Source organism: Canis lupus, chromosome 28 (assembly GCF_003254725.2).
Source record: "Canis lupus dingo isolate Sandy chromosome 28, ASM325472v2, whole genome shotgun sequence".
Classification (NCBI taxonomy): domain Eukaryota; kingdom Metazoa; phylum Chordata; class Mammalia; order Carnivora; family Canidae; genus Canis; species Canis lupus.
The window spans coordinates 26,243,138-26,268,532 of NC_064270.1; the positions used below are offsets into that span (position 1 = coordinate 26,243,138).

Below are 25,395 nucleotides of genomic sequence, written 5' to 3' on the forward strand. Positions count from 1 at the left end.
GGAAAATGATCATTCTGTTTCTTTTAATTTAAAACAAATATATTATTTGCTATAGAGTTATTTTAAACATTTCAAGTTAGATGGTCGTAACTATGGCTAGCCACTGAGGTATCATAGGTTTTCAAGTTCAGAGAAGGTGAACATAACCAGTTTTTATCCCTTCATAATCTCTAAACTTAAAAAGGAGATCAAAGTATAAGGTCTTAGGGAAACTCCTATTAAGGAAGGCTATTTTGGTCTCAATACCAATGGATTTAAATCAGAGTTCTTTGTTCAAGGACAGAAGATACTTCTAATATTTTGTTGAATACTGGTATCCATGAGTAGGAACACCTTCTTGGGTCCGTACCCTGTGCATTTGCACAGGCCTTCATGCATAGAAGCATGTTGTGCTTGGTTTAACTATCACCATCTTGAAATTCTTAACTAAATTTTTAACAAGAGCCTTACATTTTTGTTTGGCACTACTTCTTGCCACCCTCTCTCCTGCCACAAATTATGTATAAGGTCCTAGTCATTAACAAGAAATATTTTATTTTTGTTTCAAGATTCCATTATTTCATCAATTAAAACTGACAATTGGGCAGCCCTGGTGGCTCAGCAGTTTAGCGCTGCCTTCAGCCCAGGGCATGATCCTGGAGACCTGGTATTGAGTCCAATATCAGGCTCCCTGCATGGAGCTTGCTTCTCCCTCTGCCTGTGTCTCTTCCTCTGTCTGTCTGTTGTCTGTCTCTGTCTCTGTGTGTCTCTCATGAATAAATAAATACAAATCTTAAAAAAAAAACCCTGACAATTTAAATTTGTACTATAGTTTTGCTTAAGTGATATAACCATCTATAATAATTATCTCTAATGTGATGTGGTACTTTAGTGAGATACTTTTGTTTCCAGAAAAGTGAGAGCAGTATTTTAATTAATTGAAATCATGTGATTATAAGCTTAGAAATACAGAGTTACAGGGTTTGGCATATGTATGAAAAAGTAGAAAACTATAGATTCTGAATGAACTCTAATTCTAATTCTTTTTTTTCCCTAATTCTTTTTTATGATTTTTAAAAGCAAGTGAAAAATTGGAATACTAATTTGTACAGTATTTTGTAGATAGCCTTTATAGATAGAATTATATTCATTATTTTTTCCTTGTTTCATTTGTCTGGCTTTTGAGTACGAGGCAATGAAAATAGGATCATCATTCTTAAAGCAATTATTTTTTTACAGTGTGCTTATACTAAAAAAAATTCTTGTTAGGAAGCAAAGCTAGTTATTCAGATCACTAAATAATTATCAAGTAAGTGCTTGTACTGTTAATGAAGATGAATATCACATAGTTTTTGCTGAAAGTATCTTTCAGGCTAACAGTGGAGAGACTAGCCAAAATATAATATACTAATTTCCTCTATTACTGATTTAAAATGCTTGCTAACCTTTGCCTCTTCACAGGACAATTTTTGTTTGGCTTTAAATATGTAGTTGGATATCACATCTTGCGTATTTTTCATAACCTCCTCAAACTACACTTGATTCTCTTCTGGTGTGCTAATTTATTCTTTGCATTATCTGTGCACTTGCCTGTATACTTTGCTAGAATGAAATTCTTTGAGGACCATGTCATTAGTACCACAGTGTAAGTGTTTAATAAGTTTATAATGGAATTGAATGAAGAAGGTATTGAAGGAGTACCAAAAGGGCAGGATTAGTTTACCTTGGAAGGATCAGGAAAGTTTGAGAAGAGGATACTTGAGCTGGAACTTGAAGGAGAGGTAAAATTTTCTGGGTGGACAATATAGTAAACAGAAGGAGAAATTATATTAGCAAAGCAAGGGAATGAATATGAAAATGGTTATAACATTTCAAGCTTTTGTTCAAGGACAAAGAGGCCTGGCAAGAGCATCACTCCCACCTTTACAATGAAAGAAACAAGAACTGGGCAAACTGTAAATCCATGAGTTTTCTGGAAATCATTGGAGAATTGAGATTACAGGGTAAACAGCCCCAAATCTAAAGGGAAACAAGAACTTTCAGGGAGAGATGAGACAGGAATGCTGTCTTACCTGGAGCAAAACTAACTGGAAATGTAGAAGACTTGAGCTCAAGTTTGCAAGGTTAATAAAGTGCAGAGCTGGGATTCCCTGGGTGGCACAGTGGTTTAGCGCCTGCCTTTGGCCCGGGGCGCGATCCTGGAGACCCGGGATCGAGTCCCACGTCAGGCTCCCGGTACATGGAGCCTGCTTCTCCCTCTGCCTGTGTCTCTGCCTCTCTCTCTCTCTCTCTCTCTCTCTCTCTCTCTCTCTGTGACTATCATAAAAATAAATAAAAATTAAAAAAAAAATCAAAATAAAAAAAATAAAGTGCAGAGCTCCTGGGGGCCACAGGAATTGAGGGGAGGTCCATGCCCTTTTTAAAGTTGTTTTTTTTTTTCTTTTTTTTTTTTACCCCCATGCACTCCATCATTTGCTCAAGAAATAAAATGGAGAAAATTTTAAGAATGTGTTTCCTGTGGTCTAAGCTGGGGGAAGGGGAATACCAGAGACAGTGGGCAGGGTTTCAATATTGGGCCAAAGTGTTCATTCAAAGGGGCATTACATTGTTTATCTTGCCAGGGTTCTGGCTCTGACCTAAACCACAGCTGGAACTCAGAAATGGTAACTTAAAACATGAATTTAATGGGGACAGGAACTATAAGATAAATATATAATGAGTGAGGTGATATTATCTATGAAACTTGTTTACTTTTGAGGAGTAACATGTAGACTTTAAAGGAAACAGTATATTAGTTTTGTAAAATTTATCAGTTTTACACTGTAAAGGCATCACATACTGCATTCTGTGAAATGCAGTGTCTCACTCAAAATCCTTTTCAATGTAATAGTGTAAGGAAGGTTGGTGATATTTAAATTTTTTTCTTTAGCCTTCTAACAATCCTAGGAATAGAACCTGGTGTTCTTCAGTGGGAGATAATTTATCTTAACAAAATAAAAATAGGTGAAAGAAGTTTTGATAAAATATTGTGGCAGATACTTAACAATGTATCTTCCTAACTCCCATGGCTGTGATAGTTTCAACAAAGCTATAGTGGACAGTTTCCTGTACTTTCCCCTATTCCACATAAAGTCTGAGAATCTTTGTCCATCTTTAGTTCCAAAGGCACTCATTTCTGCCTAAGTGCAACCAGGAAGGGTAAGATAGTTTATGCCAAGATGGATCATCCTCAGCCAACGAAGGGTGAGAGTTCTGGATGACTTCTCAGGTGGCAGTGAGCACTATAATTCTAATTATAAGTGGGATAGTGGTTATCCTGGTGTGCTATAGTATAATTATTGAGAATATTAACTGTGTTTGATAGGATGAAGTTAGGTTGGAGGAGAAGTGCTAATTTGTGCAGGAATCATTTCACTTGAAAGTTATAGGGGGATAGTAACTATGATTGTGGACTTGACTGCTTTTGTTAACTGCCATAAAGCCTTGAAGAAGGAGCCTTCAATCAACTCAGGGCATGCTGTGAACATCTCATGGCCTTAATGACAGCATTTGAAGACTCTTACCTTTTACCCCTAGAGAGCAGAGTATGTTGAAAATTATGCCCAGGATTTAATCATAATGTTGGCTGGCTGCAAATGAAACTGAAAGGTCAGCTCTCACAGTTCATCCATGGCAGAGTCACTGCCTGTTGAAGAGTGGGAGTTTGAGGCATACAGTGGAGACACAAGTATGACCTCTGAGCCCTGAATCCTAGATTCATTCCCTTGAAGACTCCTGGCTCCAAGTGGTAGTCTTCTGTCATTTGATAGAGTAGCGTAGCCTCCCTGTCCCTGACAACAATGTATAGATTTTACTTGATGTTTATGCTTCTTAAAGAGTTGTTTGTCCTCTTCCAGAATGTACCCTTGCCTTCATTTATTATCTCCAGATCATTAACAAGTGTCAGGTCTCAATGTAGCATGACTGGGAAGATGCAGTCTCTGCTGTAGATAGGTAAGAGATAGGTTAATACTGAAAAAGCTGCAGGGCTTAAAAAATCTGCAAAGGCAGGAATTAGTAGTGCATATATGAGAGTGGACCTTGAGGGTGTTGGATCAGGGAGCATGAAATCTAAGCCTGAAGAAGGGAGAATTTATTGATAGGATATCACTCTCCTAAGAGCCAGGATTTCATGTCTTAGTGATATACCTGTAATTGTTGATGAATCTTTAAAATGTGGGCATGCTGATTGCCTCTAGTAAATAGGTGGGGAGATGCTGGAGCCATCTTGAGGAAATTTTGAGCATTGGAGTCAGAAAACTCAGGAAGCTTGATATATGGGAACACATGTATTACATAGTATCAGATAGACCATTAATTGATTCTATTTTCTTGGACGTTTTCCAGAACACTTTCTTCACTAAGATGATAAAGAGTACAATCTTCAGGAGAGCTCTGGAGCCTTTGAAACTCAATGGTGGCTGTTCTCTGTAGGCCATGGTAGACGAGAGAAAATGTTATCAGTCAGCTGGGCTCCCTAGTGTCAGTGGGTATGTCAGGATAGTTGCACCTAACTCTTAATTACCTTAACAGTTAGCAAGACCCAGTGGCCAATAGTGTGTGTTGGTTGGCAGGAGTTTGTGGTAAACCCCAAGTGAGTTCTGAGGGATGAATTAACTTGGCAGCCAGCTATATTATTGTTTGACTTATACTACCAGAAAAAACTCACAAACCGTTAAGCAGAAGGTTGATGTCAGCTGTCCCAACGGAAGGCTGTGATTCTTCACTCTTTTTATGATTCCGATCTGAATCTCTGGTTCCCAGCACCCATTAAATAAAATTGAGGAAGCACCCATATCGTCTCATCAATATACAGAATAAATATTCATCCACTGTTTCTTCAGTGGGACCTCAAGTCATTTAGTACATAATTAGTCAGTGGTAAAGGGAACACAGATAATTCAGAAGGGCTTTGGATAAGGTATTGAACTAATATTTATCACTATAATATTAATTTATTTTCTTACAAAATATTTTCAATATTGCTACTATGTATTTAAAGAAGAAGTGTTGGGGATCCCTGGGTGGCTCAGTGGTTTAGCACCTGCCTTCAGGCCAGGGCGTGATCCTGGAGTCCTGGGATTGAGTCCATGTTAGGTTCCTTGCATGGAGCCTGCTTCTCCCTCTGCCTGTGTCTCTACCTCTCTCTTCTCTGTGTGTCTCTCATGAATAAATAAATAAAATCTTAAAAAAATTAAAGATTTTTAAAAAATAAAGTAGTGTTAATATTTCTGAAGACACCAAAGACAAATTTTATCTTAACTGCATGTAAAGAAAACAACCAAAAAAAAAAAAAAACATGTTTCTGGATTGGCCCTAGATTAGACCTTTTCTCATTCATTCATTCATTCATTCACTCATTCATGTGTGAGAGAGAACACAGGCAGTGGGGAGGAGCAGAGGGAGAGGCAGAAGCAGACTCCACTGAACAGAGAGCCCAATATGGGGCTTGATTCCAGGACCCTGAGATCATGACCAGAACTGAAGGCAGATGCTTAACTGAATGAGCCACCCAGGTGTCCTGAGACCTTTTCTAATCTGCTTCTGATTACTAGGAAATACCTAAATTCCAGCAAGCCAATCAAGTGTTCTTATGTCATGTACACAGTAAATGTGAAGTCCGAAGTATTTCGGTTGGGCAAAGGAAAACGTTACCTTATTAGGTCAATGATTCTCAATTGGGATGGAATAATGTTCTCTAGAACTTTATGGATTTTCATAATTAATTATCTTGAAAATTAGGGGAGTGCTCTTGGCATTTAGTGATGAAGAATCATAGCCCCTTTGTTAAAATGGGAACTTATGGGGAATAGGTAATAAATGGAATTTTGATATAAATCTGTTTAATTGATTAAATTGGGCCTGCAGACTCCTCTGTGGTCGTTTTCCCTGTCTCGAAGTGAATAAATGGAATGGATATATGTAGCCCATGGTAGACTCTCATATTAGCTGTTTGACCTGTGAGAAAAGAGCCATTAAGTTAGAAAGGGCAAAGTGGAAGAGGTCCCTGAAACTCCTTTCATTCACTCTGGACCCAGACAAAATGGTAAATCAGAAACTGGAGATCTCATGACAAGACAAATAACAGGCTGTTGACATTGAGAAAATGAGCAAGTATTGTATTTCAAATATGAGCTGGATCTTTGAGTGGTTAAAATATGGACAGGAGTATGATGAAATGTCACAGAAAATATATTTTCTGTTTTGAAGTCTCACCACATGTCGAGATATACATTCAGTTTCTGATATTTAAAGAGACTTCAGAAACTAAATCATTTAATAGATTTTAAGAACTAGATTGGAAAAGATACATAATTTTAGAGTCTGTAAAACTGGATTGTAGGATTCGGGGAGCATTTTAAGAGTCTCATGTTGAAAAAGAATTGGTGGGCAGCCCGGGTGGCTCAGCGGTTTAGCGCTGCTTTCAGCCCAGGGTGTGATCCTGGAGTCCCAGGATTGAGTCCCACATCGGGCTCCCTGTATGGAGCCTGCTTCTCTCTCTGCCTGTGTCTCTGCCTCTCTCTCTCTCTCTCTCCCCTTCTCTCTCTCTCTCTCTCTCTCTCTCAGTATCTCATGAATAAATAAAATCTTTTTTTTTTTAAATTTTTATTTATTTATGATAGTCACAGAGAGAGAGAGATAGAGAGAGAGGCAGAGACTCAGGCAGAGGGAGAAGCAGGCTCCATGCACCGGGAGCCCGATGTGGGATTCGATCCCGGGTCTCCAGGATCGCGCCCTGGGCCAAAGGCAGGCGCCAAACCTCTGCGCCACCCAGGGATCCCCTAAAATCTTTTTTTTTTTAAGAAGAAAAACAATTGGTAACCTCCAAGTAAATAATTTTGATATGTAATTTCTACCATGATGATTTTATATTATAGTGCTACAGATTAAAAAAAATATATAGGATAGAATTAATATGATTTTAATCACCTTGTTAGTGAAATCCAGTGCTATTAATAAGTTGGTACTACTACTACTATTTCATTCTTAGTCTATTACAAGGAGTCTCAAATATTCTCTAGACATATGGATACTCAAAGATGTGTTTTGTACATGCCATGGACAGCATAGCTATTGGTGATGAGATTTTCTGAAATGATGAACACATATTTGTTAAATTCTGATAAAAATTTATATGGTGTATTTTCAATTTATGTGGCAGTTGCATTTCTAGAAAATTCAGTGTATGTTATAAACATGCAAAGCTACTCTGTTTGATACGTAAAATGGAGTTAAGTTCCAAGGTCAAATAATTAGGAACAAAAACTTAAATAAATAAAATCTTAAAAAAAAAAAAATCAATCCCAGGGTGGCTCAGCGGTTGAGTGTTTGCCTTTGGCTACGGAGTCCTGGGATCAAGTCCTATGTTGGGCTCCCTGCATGGAGCCTGCTTCTCCCTCTTCCTATGTCTCTGCATCTCTCTCTGTGTCTCTCCTGAATAAATAAATAAAATCCTTTTTTTAAAAAAAAGAACAAAAACTTGTTTGTTTGCCATGTTGTTCAAAAGTTATGTGGTTTTTTTTTGTATATATTATTTTATTGGAGTTTGATATGCCAACATATAGCATATCACCCAGTGCTCATCCCGTCAAGTGCCCCCCTCAGTGCCCGTCACCAAGTCACTCCATCCCCCCGACCACCTCCCCCTAGTTCGTTTCCCAGAGTTAGGTGTCTCTCATGTTCTGTCACCCTCACTGATATTTCCCACTCATTTTCTCTTCTTTCCCTTTTATTCCCTTTGACTATTTTTTATATTCCCCAAATGAATGAACCTATATAATGTTTGTCCTTTTCCAGTTGACTTACTTCACTCAGCATAATACCCTCCAGTTCCATCCACATTGAAGCAAACGGTGGGTATTTGTTGTTTCTAATGGCTGAGTAATATTCCATTGTATACATAGACCACATCTTCTTTATCCATTCATCTTTCGATGGACACCGAGGCTCCTTCCATGGTTTGGCTATTGTGGACATGGCTGCTATAAACATTGGGGTGCAGGTGTCTCGACTTTTCACTGCATCTGTATCTTTGGGGTACATCCCCAGCAGTACAATTGCTGGGTCGTAGGGTAGCTCTATTATTAACTCTTTGAGGAACCTCCACACAGTTTTCCAGAGTGACTGCACCAGTTCCCATTCCCACCAACAGTGCAAGAGGGTTCCCCTCTCTCCACATCCTCTCCAACATTTGTTGTTTCCTGTCTTGTTAATTTTCCCCATTCTCACTGGTGTGAGGTGGTATCTCATTGTGGTTTTGATTTGTATTTCCCTGATGGCCAGTGATGCGGAGCATTTTCTCATGTGCTTGTTGGCCATGTCTATGTCTTCCTCTGTGAGATTTCTGTTCATGTCTTTTGCCCATTTCATGATTGGATTGTTTGTTTCTTTGCTGTTGAATTTAATAAGTTCTTTATAGATGTTGGATACTAGCCCTTTTTCTGATAGGTCATTTGCAAATATCTTTTCCCATTCTATAGGGGTCTTTTAGTTTTGTTGACTGTTTCTTTTGCTGTACAGAAGCTTTTTATCTTGATTAAGTCCCAATAATTAATTTTTGCTTTTGTTTCCCTTGCCTTCATGGATGTATCTTGCAAGAAGTTGTTGTGGCCAGGTTCAACAAGAGTGTTGCTTGTGTTCTCCTCTAGGATTTGGATGGAATCTTGCCTCACATTTAGATCTTTCATCCATTTTGAGTTTATCTTTGTGTATGCTGAAAGAGAGTGGTCTAGTTTCATTCTTCTGCATGTGGCTGCCCAATTTTCCCAGCACCATTTATTGAAGAGACTGTCCTTTTTCCAGTGGATAGTCTTTCCTGCTTTGTCGAATATTAGTTGACCATAGAGTTGAGAGGCCGTTTCTGGGTTCTCTATTCTGTTCCATTGATCTATGAGTCTGTTTTTGTGCCAGTACTATGCTGTCTTGATGATCACAACTTTGTAGTACAACCTGAAATCCGGCATTGTGATGCCCCGGCTCTGGTTTTCTTTTTCAATATTCCCCTGGCTATTCGGGGTCTTTTCTGATTCCACACGAATCCTAAGATGATTTGTTCCAGCTCTCTGAAGAAAGTCCATGGTATTTTGATAGCGATTGCATTAAATGTGTAAATTGCCCTGGGTAGCATTGACATTTTCACAATATTAATTCTTCTAATCCATGAGCTTGGAATATTTTTCCATCTCTTTGTGTCTTCCTCAATTTCTTTCAGAAGTGTTCTATAGTTTTTAGGATATAGATCCTTTACCTCTTTGGTTAGGTTTATTCCTAGGTATCTTATGCTTTTGGGTGCAATTGTAAATGGGATTGACTCCTTAATTTCTCTTTCTTCAGTCTCATTGTTAGTGTATAGAAATGCCACTGACTTCTGGGCATTGATTTTGTATCCTGCCACACTGCCGAATTGCTGTATGAGTTCTAAGCCATCCTGGGATAGAGTCTTTTGGGTTTTCTATGTAGAGTATCATGTTATCTGCAAAGAGGGAGGGTTTGACTTCTTTGCCAATTTGAATGCCTTTAATTTCTTTTTGTTGTCTGATTGCTGAGGCTAGGACTTCCAATACTATGTTGAATAGCAGTGGTGAGAGTGGACATCCCTGTCTTGTTCCTGATCTTAGGGGAAAGGCTCCCAGTGTTTCCCCATTGAGAATGATATTTGTTGTGGGCTTTTCGTAGATGGCTTTTAATGCTGAGGAATGTTCCCTCTATCCCTACACTCTGAAGAGTTTCGATCAGGAATGGATGCTGTATTTTGTCAAATGCTTTCTCTGCATCTATTGAAAGGATCATATGTTTCTTGGTTTTTCTCTTGTTGATGATCACGTTGATTGTTTTACGAGTGTTGAACCAACCTTTCCCGGGGATAAATAAATCCCACGTGAATAATCTTCTTAATGTACTGTTGGATTCTATTGGCTAGTATCTTTTTGAGAATTTTTGCATCTGTGTTCATCAGGAATATTGGACTAAAATTCTCCTTTTTGGTGGGGTCTTTGTCTGGTTTTGGAATTAAGGTGATGCTGGCCTCATAAAACGAGTTTGGAAGTATTCCGTCCCTTTCTATCTTTTGGAACAGCTTTAGTAGAATAGGCATTGTTTGTTCTTTAAACGTTTGATAGAATTCCCCTGGAAGTCTTCTGGCCCTGGACTTTTGTGTTTTGGAGGGTTTTGATGACTGCTTCAATTTCCTCCCTGGTTATTGGCCTGTACAGATTTTCTATTTCTTCCTGTTCCAGTTTTAGTAGTTTGTGGTTTTCCAGAGATGCGACCATTTCTTCTAGATTGCCTAATTTATTGGCATTAGCTGCTCATAATATGTTTTTAAAATCGTTTGTATTTCCTTGGTATTGGTTTTGATCTCTCCTCTTTCATTCATGATTTTATTATTTGGAGTCTTTTCTTTTTTGTTTTTAATTAGGCTGGCTAATTTTTTTTTTTTTTTTAATCTTACTAATTCTTTCAAAGAACCAACTCCTGGTTTTGTTGATCTGTTCTACAGTTCTTCTGGTCTTTTTTTCATTGAGTTCTTGGATCTTTATTATCTCTCTTCTGCTTGGTGTAGGTTTTATTTGTTGTTCTTTCTCCAGTTCTTTTAGGTGCAAGGTTAGCTTGTGTATTTGAGTTTTTTCCAACTTTTTTGAGGAATGCTTGTATTGATTGCAATGTATTTTTCTCAGGACTGCTTTTGCTGTATCCCAAAGATTTTGAATTGTTGTATCTTCTTTCTCATTAGTTTCCATGAGTCTTTTTAATTCTTCTCTAATTTCCTGGTTAACCCTTTTATCTTTTAGCAGGATGCTCTTTAACCTCCATGTGTCTGAATTTCTTCCAAATTTCTTCTTGTGATTGAATTCAAGTTTCAAAGCATTCTGGTCTGAAAATACACAGGGGACAACTCCAATCTTTTGGTATTGGTTAAGACCTGATTTGTGACCCAGCGTGTGGTCTATTCTGGAGAAAGTTCCATATGCACTTGAGAAGAATGTGTATTCAGTTGCTTTTGGATGTAAAGTTCTGTAAATATCTGTGAAATCCATCTGGTCCAGTGTATAATTTAAAGCTCTTGTTTCTTTGGAGATGTTGTGCTTAGAAGGTCTGTCATTTGCAGAATGTGCCGTGTTGAAGTCTCCCAGTATAAGTGTATTATTAGTATGTATTAGTATTATTAGTGTATTATAAGTATGTCTTTACTTTGTTTATTAATTGATTGATATACTTGGAAGCTCCTACATTAGGCCCATAAATATTCATGATTGTTAGGTCCTCTTGTTGCACAGTTCCAATCATTAAGTATGATATAGTGTCTCTCTTCATCTCTTACTACAGTCTTTGGGACAAACTTTAATTTATGTGATATGAGGATTGCTACCCCTGGAACATTTGAATGGTAAATTGTTCTACAACTTTTCATTTTCAGGCTGTAGGTGTCCTGGGTCTAAAATGAGTCTCTTGTAGACAGCAAATAGATGGGTCTTGCTTTTTTATCCAGTCTGAAACCCTGCGTCTTTTGATGGGACCATTAAGCCTTTTCACGTTCAGTGTTAGTTTTGAAAGATATATTTTTAGTGTCATCATGATATCTATTCAGTCCCTGTTTTTGTGGATTATTTCTTTGGGTGTCCTCTTTCTTTTACAGAGTCCCCCTTAATATTTCTTAGAAACCTGGTTTGGTGGTCACATATTCTTTCAGTTTCTGCCTATCTTGGAAGGCCTTTATCTCTCCTTCTATTCTGAATGAGAGCCTTGCTGGATAAAGTATTCTTGGCTGTATTTCTTCTCATTTAGGACCCTGAATATATCCTGCCAGCCCTTTGTGGCCTGCCAGGTCTCTGTGATGAGGTCTACTGTTAATCTAATATTTCTCCCCATATAAGTTAGGGATCTCTTGTCTCTTGCTGCTTTAAGGATTTTCTCTTTATATTTGGAATTTACAAGTTTCACTATTAAATGTCAAGGTGTTGACAGTTTTTATTGATTTTAGGGGGGGTCTCTCTATATCCTGCATCTGAATGCCTGTTTTCCTCCCCAAATTAGGGAAGTTCTCAGCTATGATTTGTTCAAATATCCTTTCTGGTCCTCTGTCCCTTTTGGCGCCCTATGGAACCCCAATTTTTCCTCCATGGCTGTCATTTATTTCCCTTAACCTTTCCTCATGGTCTTTTAGTTGTTTTTCTCTTTTTTTCCTCAGCTTCCTTCCTTGCCGTCAACTTGTCTTCTATGTCACTCACTTTTCCTTCTACCTCATTAACCCTCGTCATTGGTACCTCCAGTTTGGATTGCATCTCATTTCATTGATTTTTCGTTTCAGCCTGATTAGATCTAAATTCTGCAGTCATGAAGTCTCTTGAATCCTTTATGCTTTTTTCCAGAGCCACCAATAGCTTTATAATTGTGCTTCTGAATTGGCTTTCTGACATCGAATTTTAATCCAAATTCTGTATCACTGTGGTAGAGAGTACTGTTTCTGATTCTTTCTTTTGTGGTGAGTTCTTCTTTCTGGTCATTTTTCTCAGTGCAGAGTGGCTAAAAGCGAGTTGTACTTGTTAGAAGCGCAAACTCTTCTCTCTGTAGCATTCCAACTGTTCTTTCTTTTAAGCTCAGTTGAATTCGTAGGTTTTCAGGATTATTTGAAAGTTATCTAGGTAAGTTGTTGGGGGCAGGTGACTTGGTGACCTTACTCCTCCGCTATTAGCCCTTTTTGTAAATCCATTACAAATCCATAATTATGGAGATAACTAATTGTTGCACTTAACATTTATGTCCATTGAGAACCACTTACCTGATCAGTTTGTGTTTTTTTTACCCAAAGAAATTTTGTTGTTTCATTTATTATACATAAGCTCCTAGAGCAATTTACTGACTTCCTGAGAAAGTTATATATATTGATAATATTGTTAGCTATTATATTAGTAGATTAATGAAAATTGATGGGTTGATCCAGAATCATAATTTATTTTTTTCTATAACAAATTGAAGATTAAATTTGGAATTATAAAATATAATTATATGAGATACAGGTCACTATTACTAAGCATGATCCTTAATTGAGTAAATTAACTCATAATTGAATGTCAGTTTCTCTTCCTCATAATCTTTTTTCTTTATTGGTCATAGCTTTTTCATTACTACTTATTTTAGTCTCAAGACACTGGTTCTTAAAATTAGTGTGAAAAAAAATCTGTAGGAATATGGTGACTTAAATTGGTAACTAAAATTTTGCTTTATTACAATTATTCTAGGTGACTGTGAAATAATAGTTCTTGATATACTTTGAGGATTTACATCTCATACATTTGATATACTTTGAGAAATGTTGACATAGGAGGATAGTCTTCCTGAATACTTTTTCCCTGGTTTACCAGCAATATCTAAGATTATTAGTCATTTTTGCTATTTTTTTTTTTTGATTTTGCACATCTAGTCTTTTTTTTTTTTTTTTTAATGGGAAGGAGACAGAGGATGATGCCAGTGTCTTTTCCATTTAAGAGAGATCAAACTTTTGCCTTCTTTTCTAGAGTACTTTTTGGCACATATCAAGGGCTGTATAAAACCAATATAAATGAATGTATTGTAGGGTATTTGTTTTTCCCAATTTCTCTTGTTATTTTTAAAAAGTCTTCTATTTTGGGAATGAGGAAATTTAGTGCCTGTTTCTTCATTGTGCTCTAATCTACATTAACTTTTTATACAAGCAATATAAAGGAATCTCTTGCTGTATAACCTTTTTTATACTGTATCCAGTACACAACTACAGATAGTCTGTAGTCACAACTACAGATAATGCTAATGATTTATTTGTGCCGATGAACCAAGCTGCCTTAATATCTAAGAAATAAGATATTTGAGGGGTATCTATGCTTGCTTTATTTCAAAAGCATTTATTTGGTGAGAGACCATAAAGTCATAAATCTCAAAATATCAGTTGAGAAAGCAGATTACCAATTCAGTTTAAGCTTGCCCCCAAGTGAAACAGATTTGATATTGTCTTATCTCCAACTCTCCAGGAAGGGGCTCTCTTGTTAAGAAGTCCAACTGGAGTAAAAAAACAAAAACAAAAACAAAAACCCTCTATGTCAAGAAAATGTTTAAGTTCTTTTAGAGTATGTCTTCCAGCATTTAAAACTTTTAAGTTTTTAGGAACATACTTCCAAATCTGTTAGCCCTGCAATTAGTCTTTCTAAGCCCCAGAATTGTACTAGATTCGATTTAATTTAGTTATCAATTGCAAAAACTTTCTGAACACAACTAGGCTGTTTCCCAGGTACTATTGATTAGGTTGAAGGTCATGTAATTGGGTTCTGACCAATAAACATTAAGTGATGTCCATCACTTCAGGCCTGGCCCCTAAAAAGATCTGTGCCAAATATCCTCTTTTACCCCATTCAGTAGTGCAGTGGAGAGGAGGATGAGGACTGGAAAGATTGCAGCTCAAGAATAGTTCAGTCCTGGGAGACTGTTTGGAGCAAGACATCTTTCCCAACTCCACTTCTCTACACTGGACTGTGCCTGAAGTTATAATCAGGCTTGTTTTGTGTAAAACTGCTGAAATTTTAGGGAATTTTTTTTACAGGAGTTAGTATACCTTTCCATGAGTAATTACTGTCCTTTGGCACCTTGCTTGACATCCTTAATTAATGCACTTTTCATTTGAATTACCTTAAATGAAAGGTATTCATTAAGTGTGTCTTCTGGTGTTAGTTTAGTGAATCGTCTGTGGGGTATTTGGGTCAGTTTGTTCTTTTATCCAAAATCATCTCTTACAACCTTTGCATGCTTTCCATTTCTTTTATCAGAGCTATTCTCATTGGAGGCTATCTCTTAGGAGACTAGTATAGTCCTTGGTCTTAATATAGTCCTTACATTGATATAAGGCATAGCAAAGTTAAGTGGTTTCAATTCTAGATGGTCAGAATAGGTCCCAACACATATAAAATTGTTGGGATGTTAGTATAAAAGAAGTAAGGAACATAGTATCAAATTAATGTGTAGAATATACTAATTATAAGTTGGAAACAATTACAAAAGAAACAGACTTAAGTACCAAAAAAAATGTAAACTTTCAATTTGTTTCATTCTATATTATTAAAAATTATCTTAAAAATTTAGAGGAAAATAGTCTCCTAATATGTTCCAACTTAACCTTCTGTGAAGAAAGAAATTACAATAAATTTCAACATTTTAATGTAAAACATATATCTAGTATATGTGTAGATGTTTTATCAAAATATGGATGGATTTCAAATGCATGTGCATTTTAGGATGAATTACTGCTATACACTACTGTATATTTCTGATGGCCCCAGTGCAGCACTCTTATTTTGAGGAAAAAAGATAGATGATTTAAAATATTCCAGTGGAATCTCTTTCTCAAATACTTAACTTTTTGTCTTGCTTTGATATTTACAGGTGCAAATATAATACTATTTTTTATGTTTTTACTCTTCTTCATTGCTGTCATTGCCGTCATCATCACATATACTGAACTCTCTCAAAGCCTGTCTCTGGGCTAGGTATTGTTATTTAATTCCTACAATAATTCTGTGAAGTAGTTAGTATTATCATCCCCATTTTAGTCTTAAGGACATAGAACCTTAGAAAAGTTAGTTTGTCCAAGGTCACAATTTAGTTAGTCTTAGAGTAGAACTTCCATGTAGGTTTCTATAACTAAAAATCCAGTGCTCTATACTTATTGTATACCCATCATTTCTTTATTTTTAAGAAGATTTTGTTTATTTTTTTATTTGAGAGAAAAGGAGAAACAGAGAAAAAGAGAGAGCTGGAGGAGGGGCAGAGGGAAAGAATCTCAAGCAAATGCTGTGCTGAGTGTGGAGTCTGACAGGGAGCTTGATCCCATGACTCTGAGATCACTACCTGAGCCGAAATCAAGAGTTGGTCGCTTAACCGACTGAGCCACCTAGGTGCCACCCCCATCATTTCTTTATGGATAATTGGCAAATTAGAATTGAGGCACTATTTCCAGATTTTTTGGGAAATGCATGAATAGTATTGTGAGCTATATATTTTTCTACCTTTTAAAACCCAACTTTAATATAAAATATTTAATAATTAATTAAAATTAAGTATTCTTTAGATAACAAAAATTATTAATACTGTTTTTTTCCTTAGGGAAAGAATTACATAATGTAGAGATTGATTTTATTCTTCAGAGACTTATGCTTTAACTATACTAAGTCAGATTAATAGCTCTTAAGTTTATATATTAATGTGAAATACTTTATAATTTATCACTAACTTCAATTTTTATTTTATTTTGATCCATTAATTATTTTTAGTTTTTTCCCCTTAATTTTAGAGACATTGAATTAGTATTTTTTAATCTTTTCTTTGACTTGTTTTGTTAATCTGGATTTTTTTTTAATGGACTTTAATCTTTAGAGCAGTTTTGGGTTCCCAACAACATTGAAAGAAGGTACAAACTTCCCATATACTCCTTACATATATGCATAATTTTCTCATAATACCTTTAATACAATACAATACAAGAAATACAATAATTTCTCAAAATACCTTTCACCAGGGTGATACATTTGTTATAATTTATGAACCTATATTGACATGTCACTAAAACCCAAAGTCCCAGGATGCCTGGGTGGCTTAGTCAGTTGAGTGTCTTACTCTTGATTTTGGTTCAGTTCATGATCTCAGGGTCTTGGGATCAGCTCCCTCATTGGGCTTCTAATTTAGTGTGGAGTTTGATTGTCCCTCTCCCTTTGCTCTTCTCTGTATCATTTCTCTCTCTCTCTCTCAAAACAAAAAAACAAAAAACAAAAAACAAAAAACAAAACCCCAAACCCCCTTAAATCCAGAGTTTACATTAGGGATCACTCTTGGTCTTGTGCATCCTCTGGGCTTTGGCAAATGCATAAATGACCTGTATCCACCACTATATTATCAGAGAAGTTTTAATGCCCTGAAAATTCCCTGTGTCTGTACTATTCATCCATCTCCCTTAATTCTTGGCAAGCACTGATCTTTTTACTGTCTCCATGGATTTGCCTTTTACAGAATGCTATGTAGATGGATGCATATAGTATGTAGCCTTCTCAGATTAGTTTCTTTCACTTAATAATATACATTAAAGTTTCCTCTATGTCTTTTCATGGCTTAATAGCTCATTTCATTTTAGGACTGAATAATATTTCATGGTCTGGATGTACTGTAGTTTTTTTGTCCACTTACCTACTGAAGGACATCTTGATTACTTCCACATTTTAGCAATTATGAATGAAGTCACTGTAAATATTCATGTGCACTTATGTCTGTGGACATAAATGTTCACTTTCTTTGGGCCAGTAATAAGGAGAACAAGTGCTGAATCTTTTCCAGGGCTATATATATTTTCTTAATGTCTATACACTTGACAATACTTGAAATTATAAGACATTTTAGTTTTAAGGATTCTGATATTGCAAGTTGAATTTGGATTTTCTTAAGAACTAAAGTTAGTTCTCAAAGATTTATGTGTCTGATCTTTAAAAGATTTCATATGTATAACCACCGAGTTTTTTCTTTTTTGAATTTGTGCTCTTTCAAATTTCTTGTAATTTTTTCTACTGAATTTTTAATCATTTGTAACAATGTTTTATACATTCTGGATGTATGTCTTTTGTTGGTGACATGTGTGGTAAATACCACTATGTAGTTTGGATTTTCCCAGTTTTGTACATCTTCGAAGAGAAAGTTCTTAATTTTAATATAATCTGAAACACTGTTTTGTGTATCTTTAATGAAGATAAGTTGTTAATTTTAATGGAATCTGAAACACCAGTCTTTTCTACATGGTTACTGATTTTGGAGGGAAGGGTTCGGTTTAAAACTTCCTGTCTTCTGCATTATTAGGTGATATCTGCAGATGGCCAAATGACCCTAGAAAGGTTTTATTTTATTTTTTTTCCTAGAAAGGTTTTAATTATTTCTTTAAAATAAGACATAAACTATTCAATTTTTTAAAAGAATATAAATCATTCAGATTTGAAATTTCTTCTTATATCCATTTTATTCTTTGGTTTTTGTTTTATTATAATAAAAACCAGTCTTACTATAATACACTTAATTCTTTTTATAAAAATTTTTTTTTTTTTTCATTTAGCATGTCAGGAGTTTTAGAAAGTTCAGCTAGTATTCTTCAGATGTTTCTTCTTTGTTTCTTCTGTCTTCTGCTTTTGGACTTAAGTAACATATCTTTTATGTCTCTTTCATATTTTTTCTCTGTCTCCTGACCTATTTTTCAGTTCACTTTTCTCTTTCCTACTTTTGCTATTAATCTCATCCATTCAGTTCTTAATTTTAGTTATTGTATTTTCATTGTTGTTTTTATAGTTCTACTTCTTCAGACTAAATTCTTAAACTTATCTATTATAGTTTCTTACTGTCTTTTATTGTTTCCATTTTTTTAGGAGAATTTCTAATCTTTTATCTGTTCCATTATGGTAAAAATCATTATTTTAAGACCTATATTTTTTTCCTGATAATATCTAGATTCCCATTGTCCTATTTTATCATCTTTTGTTTCTGGTAGCTCCTGTTCTTCTTCTCTTGTCTGTTTCCATGTCTGGTTATTTTTCATTTTGTCCCCGATACTATATTTGCAAAATCTAAATATAGATTGAGACCTTGGATAAAATACTTCCAAAGAAAATTTAATTCTCTTATGTGTATGAGAACAATAGAACCTTAATTATTTTCAGAGATAAGTTTGGTTCAAAGTAGATCTACAGTCTCTGGAAGGCCTCACTATGCTCTGATTCCTAAGATTACTCTTTAAAACTTAGCTCACCATACTTTGGGTGGACTAGACTCTAAAGCATTTTCCTGTGAAATATTGTCCCTATCCATAATCAGGGACAAAAGAATCTCCCAAGTGATCCTAGGATTCCATCCTTTTCTGCATCTAGGCCTGGTAATTTTTCACTCTTTTGCTCTCCAATGTTTTAAATACTAAAAAATTACCTTTTTTAGTTGCCTTCAACTAAAGCAATCTGGTTTGTTCTGCTTATCATTATTGGTCTCTGAAATCCATAAACAGCCTTATAATTTTAAATCCTGTACCTCTTATATTAGTTGAGGATTGACCTTATCTTTACTTCTGATTTTTTTAAGTTAAACTGCCTTAGAAATATGTTATTAATATTGATTCTGTGCTATACCCTAATATATTTTTGCTCATATTATATATCATGTTTATTATTTTTTTAGAGGAAAAAACAAAAAAAGCAAGTGTGTTTTATCTTGTGTGTACTTTTTATAGTTTCTCATGAAAATGCAGTCAGATTCCCAGCTGTATTAAATTATCTGTCATGATATTTCAAAATTAAAGCAATTAGATGTCTATCCCCTGTTTTTTAGTTTCTGAGTAGAAAAAGGATATCTCCTGATAACATGCATATGTATTTATATTTAAATATTTAAATCAATAGGAAGAAAACAAAATGCTATATTTTAGCACTTAGAATGTAGAATTATTTTTATATTTTGTTTTTTAAGTACTTTTATTTATAATGCAATATGATAATTCAAAGAAATGATAGTCATTATTTAGGTGACATGTAATGACAATATTTGCCCTTTCAAAGTCCCTAATAAATATTTCAACCTAAATCTCTTTTCTTAAAAGGTCTGACTGTTTGCTTAGTTTGTTTACTGGGAATAGAGGATGATTATCCCCTTGCTTTAGACACAGAATTCTTTGAACTTATGTTTTTAATTAAACCGTTCAGAAGACTTCTGAAGGCTTTTAATGTTTATATCTAATCTTTATACAGAAAGATTCTGAATTTAAAAAATATTACTTTAAGCTTACATATTAGAAATATTACTGTATTTATATAGTGCAATTTTAATGTGTTTAAAGAGGTATTATTTATATCTATACTTTCCCTTTACATTCACTTTACCTTCTATAATCTGAGTTTGAATTTGATCAAATAATTTAATATTTTAAATTATTTTGTGAATTAGATTAGTATATGTTCCTAACTCAAATTTATTGTAATTTTTTATAGTAAGGAATTTTATATATAACAAAATATTATGGTGGACAGACCTTAAGATGACTATCAATGATATCCTGGTATTCACACTATTATAGAATGTGGGCAGGATCTTTGACTTCTAAACCAGAAAATATGGTAAGGGTAATGGTATATCCCTTCTATAATTACGGCACATCACTTCCATGAATGTGGTTTAAGGCCATGTCTTTTTTTTTTTTTTAAGGATTTTAAGAGAGAGGGAGAGCACAGAGGGAGAGAGGGAGAGGGAGTGCACACAGGGAGAGGGAAAGGGAGAACAGACACCCCCTAAGCAGAGAGACCAATATTGGACTCGATCCCAGGACACCAAGATCATGACGTGAGCCGAAGGCAGATGCTTATAACCGATTGAACCACCCAGGCATCCCTTTAAGTCTGTGTCTTGCCAGAAGATTTGCTCTAGACAGTTTCTCCCTTTCTGGCTGGCTTTGAAGAAGTAAGTAGAGCTTCAGGCATCCTCTGGGAGCTGAGGGCAGCCTCCAGCTAATAATAAGCAAGAAACCAAAGCCTTTAGTTCTATAGCCACAAGGAAATAAATTCTGCCAACAACCTGAGGGAGCTTAGAAGCAGCCCATCCACAGTCAGAAAACCTCTGATGAGAACCTAACCCCAGCTGACACCTTGATTGCAGCTGTACAGCAGACCTCAGCTCCAGCCAATACCTTGATTGCATCCTACCTAGTCTCAGAATCAGAGAACCCAACTTTGCTCTATGTTCTGACTCCTGACCCACAAAAACTGTGAGATAATAAAGATGTTAAAATTGCTAAGCTTTTGTGATCTGTTACTTAGCAATAGATAACTAGTATGAATATATTCAATTGATCTTTTATTTTTACTTGATTTATATGATTTATATGTATATTTGTGTATTAAATATATAATATATGTTATTATATGTGCTATATATTATATGTGCTCTATGATTTTCAAACAATGAAGGGCATCTCAATATTTGATAGAAAAAATATGCTTTTCTGAATGGGTAAAATAATTTTAACAATGCAAATTAAGGCTTTTCTAAAACCTGACTATTTTAAAAGAGATTTTACTTTTGTGTTACTTAACACTGTGGTTTGTTACAGAATAAAACATAGCTTAGGGGCCACTGGGTAGCTCAGTTGGTTGTATCCAGCTTGATTTTGGCTCAAGTCATGACCTCAGCTTTGTGAGATCACAATGCAATGCCCTGCATTGTACTCCATGCTCAACACAGAGTCTGCTTCTCCCATTCCTTCTGCTCCTCCTTCCACTTTAGTGCTCTCTCTCTCTAAAATAAATAAACAAACAAATAAATAAAATCTTAAAAAAATAAAACATACCTTAACATATTTTTTCTTGGGACACCTGGGTGGCTCAGTGGTTGACCATCTGCCTTCAGCTCAGGGCATGATCCTGGGGTTGGGATCAAGTCCCACATCAGGCTCCCCACAGGAAGCCTGCTTCTCCTTCTATGTCTCTGCATCTCTCTGTGTGTCTCTCATGAATATACAAATAAAATCTTTTTTAAAAACTTAAAATTAATTTTTCTTAATCTGCTTATTTCATATTTGTATATGTAAAATTTTAGTAAGAAAGAATTTAGAATTTTCTTTGTAATATTGCTCTCTCCTTTTGTTGAAAGTCATTGATTGTGAGGTGCTCCATTCTGATGTTTTAATTTCATTTAGGTCTACAATGGAATTTATAGATTATAATAATCTTAATTTCCAAACATTATTATATAGATTACATGAAAATCTGTAATGGGTGTTCCAAGCATTTCAGTATATCAGCTGATTATATTTGCAATAGAATTGCATAAATGGTCATACCAATCAATTTTGACATGTGAAGAATGAGATGAGAAGATCATTTGCATAGCACAGCATTAGGTCTAAGTGATACATTTATAAATTTATACATATAAAATTCATATACTTATTTGAGATTTCATTTATTTCATCCCTTATAATGAATATATTTTTCCATGGGTGGTGACTGCTGTTAGAATGCAAGATCTTGGATTTTTGATTAGAGATATGACAAATATTTTTTGAGTGAGTTAGATATAAGACAAATTTGTCTTATAGGATATGACATATTTTTAAAAAATTTTTTTATTTATTTATGATAGTCACAGAGAGAGAGAGAGAGGCAGAGACACAGGCAGAGGGAGGAGCAGGCTCCATGCACCGGGACCCCGATGTGGGATTCGATCCCGGGTCTCCAGGATCGCGCCCTGGGCCAAAGACAGGCGCTAAACCGCTGCGCCACCCAGGGATCCCGGGATATGACATATTTATAAGAAGAAAAATTAGATTATTCTTACCTGGTCTCCATCTTTATGATGATGACTACCAATTCCCATACATCCTCTATATTTACAGTCAGTACTTGAAATTTTCCCGTTAGCAAGAGCTCTTTCTTTCCCACCATTATTTATTTATTATTGGCATGAACTCATGAATTCCTTTTTTCTCCAGTGGTTTATAAATCACTGTCATACTTAATCATCTCATACTTGTCTTATTCCAGATTTGTCCAGTGGGAGATACTTCAAGCTCATTTGTGTTTTTGTGACATAAACCCATCATTTTGAGAATCTGTTCTTACTTTCTAGTATAAGAAGATGTCCCAGGTTCATCTTAAACCTGTCCTGCCTCAGATCAGCCTTTTAAAAAATATTTTTGTAGAGCTATGATTCCTTACAGTTAAGAATTACATTAGTAGCCAAAATCTTGGTGCTAGATATGCTCTTTGCTACTGAAGTGTCTTAATTTAGTGGACTGTTGAGTGGACAGAACTAGGATATAATTATTTATTTACATATACAATTAATTACATATATATGTACATATGAATGCATATACACACATAAACAATTTTAGAAAGCATTACTTCATACCTAAACTTCTTTTTTTTTTTAATTTCTTTTTTTTCATACCTAAACTTCTAATTCCAATGTATCTCTCCAAGGTTCTTTGGGGCCTTCTCCAGTTTAATATTTGTTTCTTCCTCAGTGAAAACCCTGGCTTCCAATGACATTAACACATTCCTTATTTGCTCAATTCTGTAATAAAAGAAATACTTTCAGAATTGCTTTGTATCACTTTAATAAGAGAACCCAAAAAGATTTCAAAGTTTGACTCCTGCACCTCACTCCCAGAATTGATAATATAGTCAGATACTATGTTAAGTTATTCGGAGTAGTCCTTCTTTTTATTTTCCTCCTCTCCCTTCCTTCCTTCCGTCCTTCCTTTCTTCCTTCCTTCCTTCCTTCCTTCCTTCCTTCCTTCCTTCCTTCCTTCCTCATTTGAAATTCACTAAATTAATTTCTTTTAATTTCTGTTTTTAGGATTTTTTCCTCTTTCTCATTTTTATTGGTTTAATACATATATTTTGGAATATGTTGAACATTGATATTCTTTCAAAAGACAAAAGTACTTGAAAATATACTCAGAGAAGTTCCCATTTCCTCCTTTCTCCTCCAGTAGGTAACTGACTTCATTGTTTTCTTATTTATCCTTCCTGTGATTCATATATATATATGTTTTATATACATGCATATGTTTCTTATGCATACATATGTGTATATATAACACATACACATTATTCTTTTCCTTCTTACACAAAAGGTAACATATAGATATGTATTTGTATTAGGTCATAAAGATCTTCATTATATTTTTGTTTGGTTTTATTTACAGATGTTTGGTACTCCATTGTGTTTATATACTGTGGTTTATTTAACAAATTTTGTGTGCATGGGCATTTAGGTAACTTACAATATTTTATAATTATAGATATGTACACATATTTTCATATTGCTGGTGGTTTACTTCTAAGTTCCTGTGAGTATATTGAGTTGAAGAATAAATGCTTAGATAAATTCATTAGATAATGCTAAACTCTCCTGCATAGGGATTTTCTCATTTTGTATTCCCACCAGCTCATAATTGTACAGGAGCACTGTTTGCCCACAGTCTTATATGCAGAGCAAGTTGCTATGCTTTTGAAATTTTGACCATCTGATGGGGGAGAAATGGCATCTTGGTATAGTTTTAGTTCATACTTCCCTGTTTTAAGTGAAGTTGATATTTTTTGTGAATTGTCTTTTTATGTCTTTTGCCAGTTTTTCTATTGATTTGTCAGTCCCTCTCTTATTTTTAAAGAGTTCTTTATAAATTAAGGATTTTGCCCTTGTATGTTACATAGGTTGTCAGTTTTTCCACAATTTGTCATATATTTGGATTTTGCAAATGCATTTCTTTTTACCATGCCTTTTAGTATACCTGTGTTATCATGCAGTCTTTTCTTCTAAAATTTTATTTGTATGCTCAGGAGTCTAACCTATTTAGATTTTTTTGTATGCATTTAGTATGAAGACTGGATCTGATTTTATATTTTTCCAGATGTCTCTCCAGTTGTCTGAATATAATTTATGAAAAAACTTTACCCCAATCCTTTAAAATACCACTTTTATTATATGCTAGATTTTTAGTATCTGATAGTAGGGCCTCTTTGTGGAATTTCTATTCTGTACCTTTGGTCTTTCTATCAGTGCATGGAAACTACACTATTTTAATTATAGGCCTTGAATATATTTTAAATCTTTTAAGACTAGTTCCCTTCAAACTTCCTTTTCAATTTTTCTTTTTTAAATTAAGTTTTTAATTTTAATTCCCATGTAGTTAACATAGAGTGTTATATTAGTTGTAGTTGTAGAATATAGTGATTCAACAATTCTATACATTACTTAGTACTAATCATATAAGTGACTCTTGAATTACCATCACCTATTTCACCCATCCCCCTATGTACCATCCTTGTGGTAACCATCCATTTGTTCTCTATAGTTAAAAGTCTATTTTTTGGTTTCACTCTCTATTTTTTTCCTTTGCATATTTGTTTTGTTTCTTAAATTCCACATCAGATGGTATTTGTCTTTTTCTGACTGAGTTATTTCACTTAGCATTATGTTCTCTAGATCCATCCATGTTGTTGAAAATGGTAAGATGTCATTCTTTATGGCTGAATAATATTCCATTGTATATAAACATGTCTTCCTTATGCATTCATTTATCAATGGATACTCGGGCTATTATATCTTTACTTCTGCATGTGAACATTAAGGTCAACTTTTCAAGCTCCTTTAAAGCTTATTGGAATTTTCATTTGGTAAAATTGAACATTACCTTTCAAATTAACTGTAAACCCTGATGATGTTGAGATAGCCCAGTAAAAAATATGGGATGTGTTTGTATATTTATGCATACTTTTGTTTTGCAGGCTGAGTTTTATGCCTAAAGTTTCATTATGTTTCCTTTGAAACTATTTATTTCCT

The 25,395-nt window shown here is 34.9% G+C and overlaps 1 protein-coding gene across 3 annotated transcripts in view; it reads left to right on the forward strand.

Annotated features, from left to right (window-relative positions):
- Positions 1-25,395, forward strand: part of ATRNL1 (attractin like 1) — a 779,330-nt gene that overhangs the window by 236,696 nt on the left and 517,239 nt on the right. The gene's annotated exons all lie outside the window — the stretch shown is intronic.